Below are 9881 nucleotides of genomic sequence, written 5' to 3' on the forward strand. Positions count from 1 at the left end.
TTCAAGGAATCTATTCTGAAAGTATGCTTTCATAAAATTGTAGCTTTGTCACTACAGAACAAGTGATGAATGAAGACAGGTCCAACAGAGTGGACAGTACCACAGACAACATAAGACACCAAATTCAAACTGCATTCATTGTCTGTGTTTAAATAGGTCATCTTACACAAACACACACCCCACATTTATTTTATTATAGTCAATGGAGGATATAATAATTTTTACAAGTAATTTTTCTTTCATGCAGTCCAAAAACTCTAGAATGACTTAGAAAGGGGTCTAAATAGGCCTTTTCTTGACAGTTTACACAAATAAATCAATCTGTCTCCTTCATGAGAAAAGGCCACTTTTCAGGGCATTGGAAGGACAAGTTCTCACAATGCAAACCAGACTGGTCTTGAGCTCACAGATATCTCTGCCTCCTGTATGCTGGACAGTGTCAGGGGATGTTCTTCTGTATATATGTTTCTCTTATTGGTTGATGAATAAAACATCCATTGGCTAGTGGCCATGCCAATAGGTAGGGCTACCAGATGAGGAGACAGAGAGAGGCAGCCAGAGAGAGAGATGCCATGCTGCCGAAGGAATAACAGGCCGGATTACGGGTAAGCCACATATTCATGGCAATACATAGATTAATAGAAATGGATTAATAATTAAGAGAGAGCTAGCCATTAAGAAGCCTAGCCATTGGCCAAACAGTTTAATAATTAATATAGCATCTATGTGTTTATTTGTGTTGAATCGTCTTCAAGACCAGGCAGAACAGAAACTTCCATCTTCAAATGATAATTTAAAAAAAAATCCAGACTAATATAGTTAGCTAGTAGCAAGCTCCATTCTCTGACCTCCAGACAGGCTTTATTTGTGCAAGAAAGATATCACCACGGGAGGGAAGATACTTTTTAGATGAACTGACCACACAGTGACCTAAGCTCCTGGTCTCTGATAGACAAGCTAGCTAAGAAAAGCCAAACAGTTCTATACACACTGCATGGCTGAGAACAGAGACATACACTCTAGATTTTAGCACAAAAGAGACAAAGTGAAAGCCATGGAGAGATACAAACACCAGAACGTCTCAGAATGGATGGCTCTGCCCCATTCCTTGCTCACCCTTCATCCTTGTTCTCCATGCTCTGTTTCTGGAGAAACTCTTGCTTAGAAGAGGCTGCTGAGCTGGAGCAGAAGAATGAACCCTTTCTGGCTCCCTTTTGGCACCTGCATGCTTGCAGAAAATATGCCTTAGGTTATGCGGTAAAGCCAAGGGACAGGTTCTACCCCTAGTGTCAAGCCACTGGGAGTGCTGTCATTCTATGCTTACCAAAGAATGTCCTCTCAACAGCTTAGTGTGGCAAAGGTGACATGCTGGTCCACTGCAGATTTGGATTTTAATCTATCTCCCCTTGAGGCTGTAGGAAGAATGTGTGCTTCCCTGAGAGATGGGAGATGTCATTCTGTAAATATGTTTCTCATACTGGTTAATGAATAAAGCACTTTTGGCCAATAGGAAAGCAAGAGAGGAGGGACTAGGAGTTAAGGAGGAAAGAGGAAGTAGTAAGGAGGAGTCAAGATGGAAGACAGAAAGAACAGAATGTGGGCTGGCTCTCTCTCCGGTAAGATAAGACCACGTGGAGATTAATAGAAATGGGTTAATACTTAAGACAGAGCTAGCCGATAAGAAACAACTGGCCAACAGAATAATATCAAATACAGAGTCTCTGTGCATTAATTGGGGCTGGTGCGGCAGTGGGACAAGACCGGCAGCAGAGGAAAAACTACTCCTTACACCTGAGGATGAGGACTTTCTCCTATCATCTGAAAGACAGGGAGAGTTCAGAGGATTCAGGCTTTATAAGGGGACACTGGTCCAGCTTTCCCACCTCCTGTTGCTACAACAGCATCTTCAGTGAAGCACAAGCATTAGTACCTCAGTCTGCAGTCCTTGAACTTTCTGTCTTCTGGGGTCTTAGGACCCAAATACAACAAGTCTGCTTTGATGTTTGCACCCAGAATTTGTGAGAGCCACAAAATAAATAAATAAGTAGACACAGAATTTGACTCAGGACCACTGAACCTCTGGGCTGCTGCCAGAATCAAAACAGGGAAATATTTTCACAACCAGAGTACATGGAATTGTCATAAAACATAACACCCACAGAAGATGGGTATACAAAATAGAGTAAGAAGAAATGGACACTGGGGGGGGGGTTGTTCCATTGGTAGAACACCTGATTAGCATGCATGAAGCCCCAGCTTTAGCCCCCAACAGCAGGGGGTGGGAGGGAACCTGAGGGAACAACTCTCCATATGAAAGGATTAGAAAGAGGCTTTAATCTTTTGATGAGAGCCAAGGAACCCCCAAACCAGGCCAACATGAAAGGAATTAGTTAATACATTTATAACAAACTAAAGAAGGTCCAGGTCATAATAAAAGAACTGAACACTAAGAAAAAGTGTTCTTTGACTTCAACTTGATAAAAGTAGAACTTCTACAAATGGGAAATGCAGTAACTAAAATGAAAACTTAAGCATTGTCAAATTGTTGGCTTGCTCAAATGTAAGAGTAACTGATACAGGAATGAACCAGTGTCCATAAGAGAAGAGCATGCAGAGATAAAGAAACTGAAAGTATGAATGAGTGACTAAGATACACGTCGCTATGTAGAAATGTCAAGTATTACTGACTGGGATCCCAAAAGGAGAGTGAGTATAAAGAACTTGGGATATAGGATGAGTAGGTTGGGGAGGAAATAGAAAATGGGAGAGGAAAAAGGACACAGGAAAATAAAACAGAACTAAAACTTTCAACTGCATGTAAAATATCACAAGGCAAGGTAGGTAGATAGGAGATAATGATTAATTTTGGTGTTGTTTAACTGTGCACATAAAAATAAGGATTTGAACTCCCAAATATCAACAATAAAAGAAAATGAACTATGCAAAAAAAATGAAACAAACAAACAAAAAAGTATGATATTTAAGTAGGAATTTCACCAAAGAAATGTTACCAAGCAACATGGATAGATGTTTGGTATCATTGCTCCTTAGCATAATTTAAATTAAAACTGGAGATGGGGTGGAGAGATGGCTTAGTAGGTAAGAGCGCTGGCTGTTCTTCCAGAGGTGCTAAGTTCAATTCCCAGCAACCATATGGTGGCTTACAACCATCTATATGGTTTCTGATGCCCTCTTCTAGGATAAAGATGTACATGCAGATAGAGGACTCAAGCATAAGAAGACAAATCTTAAAAGCAACAACAACAAACAGAATGAGGTATAATTATATATCTATTAGAAAGGTTAACAGCAAACGATTGATTGATCAGGCTAGGTGGGTGGCTCCATGGGAAAAGACTCTTGCTACAAAGCCAGGTGGCCTGAACTCAAGCCCCAGAATACACATGATGGAAGGAGTAAACCAAATTCCACAAGCTGTCTTCTGACCTCTACACATGTGTTAGTGGCATGTATATATACACACACAATAAATAAATAAATGTACAAACAAATAAATACATTTTAAAGTAAAAAGAGAGAAACCTGATCAAAGTGAGTGTTGGCAAGGCTGTGGAGGAGCTAGAACTCTCTCTCTGTGACTCTGTCTCTCCCTCATTCTCTCTGCTAGTAGGAGCAGAAATGGTCTAAGCACTTTGGGACACTCTTGATAATTTCTTAAGAACTTAATACATAACTACCATACAAAATAGCCTTTCTGTATCTAGACATTCAGCTAGGACTTCTGTTCATACATGGACTATATACACATCTTTATAGCAATGTTTGCATGGCAGAAAGTTAGAAATAATTAAGATGTTCTTCAGTGAGTAATCAAATAGACCACATTTTGACATGTCAATCAGTAAAGCAATAGCCAGTAATAAAAACTTAAATGATAACTATATTGGGCTGGGAATATAACTCAGTTGTAAAGTAGTTACCTAAGATGTCTGATGACACAGGTTGAATTCCCAAAATGGGAGGAAAATGTTTGTGTGTGTGTGTGTGTGTGTGTGTGTGTGTGTGTGTGTGTGTGTGTGTAATTCTATTCATTAAAATCATATGGTACCCTAAAAGACATGTCCCTTCTCCAATTTCCTGTACCAATGAGCACACTCAGTGACTTAGATCTTCGCTTCTATATACCATCCCTGCTAAATACTTGGAACATCAGCTTTGAAAAGGGAACTGATAAGCTTGATGTCATTGTGTGCCTGAAACTAAGGAGACATTCAGAATACTGCTTTCATGTCTAAAAAGATACAGGAGTTGGCTTGTAGGAATAGCCATGGGCAAAAGTCTGGGAAATGTGACAAAGAAGAATAAGAATTTAAAAAGAAACCTTGTGGCTCAGGAGAGGGCTCACTGTTAAATCACTTGCCATACAAGTGTAGTGACCTGAATTCTATCACCAGCATCCATGCAACAAAAATGGGTGTGGTGGGGCACACTGAGATTCCAGTATTAAGAAGGAAGAGGAAGATGGCTCCCCAATCTAATCATCAAGCCCCAGGTCCCAGTGAGAAACCCTGTCTTAATAAACAATGTGTGGAAAAATAAAAAGCAATAATAAAATAAATAAATAAACATCAAGGTGGGACTAGCAAGATAACTCTGCAGATAGAAGTTCTGAGGACCTGAGTTCAATCCCCAGAATTCACAGGAGAAAAATGACTGACATATATATGTACACCAACTGACATCCAGATGTGTGTCACTACATGTGCACACAAATCATGCAAACACACATACATATACACACTAATAATAAATAGTAATTTTTAAAAGATGCAAAGTTCTTAACGAGCAACATCTGAGGTTAACCTCTAACCTACATATGTACATGGGTACACACATAAACACACAAGCTTGACATGCCAACACACCTCCACAAACATCTGAGCTCACACATGCATGCACATAAAGTATCCTGTGTTTATTGATGGGAGGGAGATGTGGGGAAGAAAATTGAGTGGCAGTGATGGAAGGAAAGCTCCATTGCTGGATATGAATGCCAAATAACTGTAATAGAAATGAAATACTTAGAAAATTCCCCTTTCTCACCCTCAGGGTTTTGTTAGATGCAGGAAACGATCTCCAGCAGATGCTAAACTGCAATATGAAATGTTGTGTTGATTACAGGTCACCTCAAGTTACTGCCCACAGTTACACAGGAATGTGTAACTCTATGGAGAGATGTGGTCATTGACACAAAGATCAATGTTTTCCTAAATAATAGGACAGCTAACAATACAGTTCCCTGAAATTGCACAATCAGAAGTTGACACCATCATCTAAACCTTCTTTGCCTAATGTTTAACCTGGAATCAGTCAAAGGACACCAACCAAATAGATGAAGTAGAAAATCTGTCAAGACACTTACTTTAATTAAAACAAATAAATAAATAAATTGAAACTGTGCCAAAACTCAAGAGAAATAGCAACTATGTGTGATATATAAATTCTAACTGGATTATAGAATTTCAAAACATTGTTAACATTTCTGGAATAATAAAAGATATTTGAGTAAGAAACTTGCAGGTGATCTTACAGAATTACTCTTAATATTTTAGCATAGAAATGATGTTGTCATTGACAGAATGTAACTTTCATTTTTGGGAAACATGGGCTAAGTTTCTCAGGGGATAAATGCCATGCTCTCCCACAATTTGCCTTCAAGTGTCTCCATTAAAAAGGAAGTAAACATAAAAATATATAAGCAGCTGATGAAGTTAGAGCAAGGGCATCCAGGCCCCTATTGGTCTGTCCCTCCAACATGTTGATTCATTTGGAAGCATTCTAATACAATGTTAGGGGGAGATATAGCAATGTGTTTTCCTGGGTATCCTAGCTCCTTTCCCTGATTCTGGGAGCAAATGCCCTGACCAAAGCAACATGAGGGAGAGGGCAGGATTATTTGGGTTACATTGCTCAGTACATCCATTCTGGCAGGGTAGTCATTGCAGCAGCGAGAGCTTAAGAGTCTTGGTCACATCACAGTCCAGAACACAGTAATGAACTAATGCTCACTTGGCAGTTTACCTGGATTTTAGGTATTGCATGCTAAGGAGGCCTTGTTGCTGTAGGAGATAATATGAGGACACACAGAGCAACCTGCTGAATACTATATTATGCCTGTAGACTTTGGTGTCCTGATTAACGACATCCTCTCTTCTAGGTATGCATCAACTAATGGTCTTTTAATCTCACAGCTCTTCCAACCGACCTTCTCACAGTCCCCTTAGATCACACAGTTTGATACTGTTGATCCCTGGCTAGGCAGGGCCTATGCCCCTCCGTGGCAGACAACAAGTAGTTACGAAAGATGGAAATCAGCCACCATCAACCCTTAAGATTAAGGAATCAAAGTCACCAAGAGGGAAACTGAGGCAGGATAGAAAGGTGGAGAAAGTAAAGGAGATATGGGAAAAGAAAAGATCTCCTCCTCATCTGGCTGGAGTCCCCTGCTGGTTGAGAGTCAAGAATTCAAGCACAGGGATGGTGAGATGGGTCAGAGGGTAGAAGCCATGGAGGGCAGGCATTAAAATCTGAGTTCAATTCACAGAGCCTACAAAGTGACAGGGGAGATTTGATCTTCCTATGCTTGTTATGACATACACCCACATGCCTGTCCTCACTCATACCTGCACATGCCTGAAAGAAATTAAATTAATGATTTAAAGAATTGCATCATAACTAATAAAATTTGCCATGAAGTTTACCTACATAGAAACAATGCTCCAGGTCAGTGGAGATAATTAAAATAAGAATATTAAACTAGCAATAAGCCATATATAAAGCCTTAACTTATATGACCTTCAAGTGTGACTTTACCTCTTCACTGGATGTGAATCTGAACATTTCTGGGTGTTTCCCAAATAAAACTATAAACTTTGTTTACAATAAAAACATGTCTTAGTTCCCTTATGGAACTCCTGTGACTCAGGGTTTTCCCTTAGCAGTTGTATGGTTCACAGTGCGACCCAGAAACCACCCTCTAGGCTCACTTGATATCATCTTTGATATAACACTTGATAGCTCTTTGATATGCCATTCAGAAGTGGCCCAAATCCAACACAAGGCTGTTAACAAGATGTTTAAGCTGGGTGGGCTCTCTTTTGCGAAGTTCACACCCAATATTTAAGTGCTTCTTACCCTTGCCCTGAGTGCTTCTTCTTCTAGTAACCCTCATGTCCAAACCTACATTGGTTCCTAATATACCTTAACTTAAAAAAAAAATGAGCAAATGAATAAATACTTGAATAAGTATACCTGCATTTTGCTACAGATGTCGGGAAAACGTCTATCCACTCCCAAAAGGACCCAACAACAAACCAAAGAACACTCCATGGAAGTTCACTCTCAGTAAGCTTACTAGGCATACTTACAGAGCTCAGTGAGGGGTTACAAGCAGCAGCCTGGGTAAAGCTAAGGCAGCCTCAGGAGGAGGTCTACACCCAGCTCCTCACTGCATCATAGATGGAAAGCCCTCAGTTAACCTTCTCCGGACTTCCCTTCTCCTCTAGTCCCTTCCCCAACCACCTTCCCAAGTGCAATTAGCATGCAAATGGCAGAAAAGAGTGAGACCAGATACTGAATTGAGGGTTCAATGACACTCTCTACTCCTTCCCCTTCTTTGAGGGATCCCAGTAGTCTACAGGCTTTGTCTTGATGGCATCTTGCCTGGAAGTACAACTGATCTTGCAAAAATGGTGGAGGGCTTGCTCTTAAAATTGAATTCTGCAAAAACATGATATTAGCCGCCAATCAATTTCCAATATCAAGTTTCTTCCTGCTTAGATTCCCAAAGAGGTTTTTATTTCCTCTGCACTGACACTTGATTAATAACTGTATTCATTGATTAAGATATTCAAACATCAGAGACTACCATTCTGATCAATTTAAACTCTAAATCCACTGAGATTTGGGCAGAAGAAAGGATACTTATAGTTTGTGACACCAGTTCTAAAATTCAGAGGAATGGTTTAGAGATGAAGTTCTTTGAAAAGACAGAAGGTATTTTTTTTTTTTAATTCACTAGTGGAAACCATTTCCATCCAGCAGCTAAAAGGTGACTTGGTATCACAGAGAAAAGATCTGAGTGGGATATTTTCCCACTTCTCACTTTTCACAGAGATATTTTTTACAACATAGCACTAATTGGTAAATGATTCCCCCAAACAGAGCTGTGGTAGGGAGATCTAGGACCCCTTCACTTTAAGTATTAGGAAAACCATATTGGAAATTTTTGCTGGCTTATTCAGTAGTGATATAAAAATAATACCCGAGTGGATGAACTAGAAAACACATCTGAAAGATCTCTGTGAGGCAAAAAAAATCAACTCATGAGAAATTCCTTTTTAAAGTTGTATTTTTTTATTATTTTATTTTATAAATGTTTTACCTGTGTATATGTATGTGTACTAACACATGCAACACCCAAGGTGGCCAGAAGAGGGCTTTGGATTTACAAAAGTAGTGACCCATCACACACTAAATCCACGTTCTTTGAAAGATCAACAACTTAGTTCTATCCCTGAGTCATTTGTCCAGCCCTAGAACATTTTAGGCTTCATATTTCCACCCCAATCAGCTCTGTTCTGGCTGATTCACAGTGTCCAGCTGTGCTGAGGTTTGGATCTTGAATGTTGTCCTCAAGTCTGTATCTTAAACGTTTGGTCTGCAATGCACGGTCCCGCAGAGTAGTGGTAGAACCTTTTGGTGGCAGTGTCTTATGGAAGGAATGACCTGGTAGGGATATGACAGTGGGAGCCTGTCCCTTTTCTCTTCCTCTTGGTTACTCAGCTTTCATGAGATGAGATGAACAGTTTCCCCGTGTGTATTCACCATGATGTGCTACCCAAAGCCATGGATCCAAGTATCCATGAATTGAAGCCCCTAAAGCCAGGGGCTAAAATAAGCCTTTTCTTCCTTATGAGATGCCTTGGAAAGCCGGTTTGTTACAACTAACTCAGATAGAATGCTGACATCTTAAAATGTGCAAAGTCGTGCACAACAGTTAGTGTTGGACTTTTAAGTGACTCACAAGTTTTATTGTGACATGACAATGGAGAGGCTTGAGGGAGGCAACACAGGGCTGTACGTAGATTGCTTCCTGGACATGAAGACCTGAGTTCTATCCCAGTGCCATGTAAAAATGCCAGCAGCATGGCATGCAGTTCTAATTCCAGTGCTGTCGTGCTGTCGAGGTAGAAACTGCAGGGTTCCTGACGGTCTCTGGCCAGCTAGTCTAGCCTAATTGGTGATCTGGAGGCCAATGAGAGATTCGATCCTAGATAAAGCATACAGCGTTCCTGAGGGTGATACCAGAAGTTGTCCTCTGGCTCTTACACATATGTATGTGGGTGTATGCTCATACACCCCACATCTCACAAAGCCTGCTCTAGCTGCTCTCCAAGGCAGACACAGCGACCTCTATAACAAGCCAACCATGCCAAGTACTCTTTATAAACCCAGAATTGTGAAAATTGTATGTGTTAATTCCCATGATTCCAGTCTGCAATCAGTGCTGTGCATGATAGAAGGAGTCTGTGCTATTCTACTTTAGAGCCCTTTCTCTTAGGTTTAGGTCACCCACAATAGACACAAAATTTTCTCATCAGTGTATCTACAAAGGCCTCCATGCTCCTGAGCTTTCCATGCTTTCAAACTGAAAAATGACTCTCTTACTCCTCTTGAACAGATTCTGTTTTTATTATTCCAATGCTTACATGTTAATAAACAAGTAGACACGACAATGAAAGAATTAATTCAAGGCTGTATCTGATAGTTCCTTCCATTTACATTTAATTTCTTTAAGCTCCTAACAGCTGCTGGAGACTAGAAAGCTGCAGTGAGCACAGGTTCCTGTCCTCAGCCAA

This window comes from Phodopus roborovskii, unplaced genomic scaffold (genome assembly GCF_943737965.1).
Source record: "Phodopus roborovskii unplaced genomic scaffold, PHOROB, whole genome shotgun sequence".
NCBI lineage: Eukaryota > Metazoa > Chordata > Mammalia > Rodentia > Cricetidae > Phodopus > Phodopus roborovskii.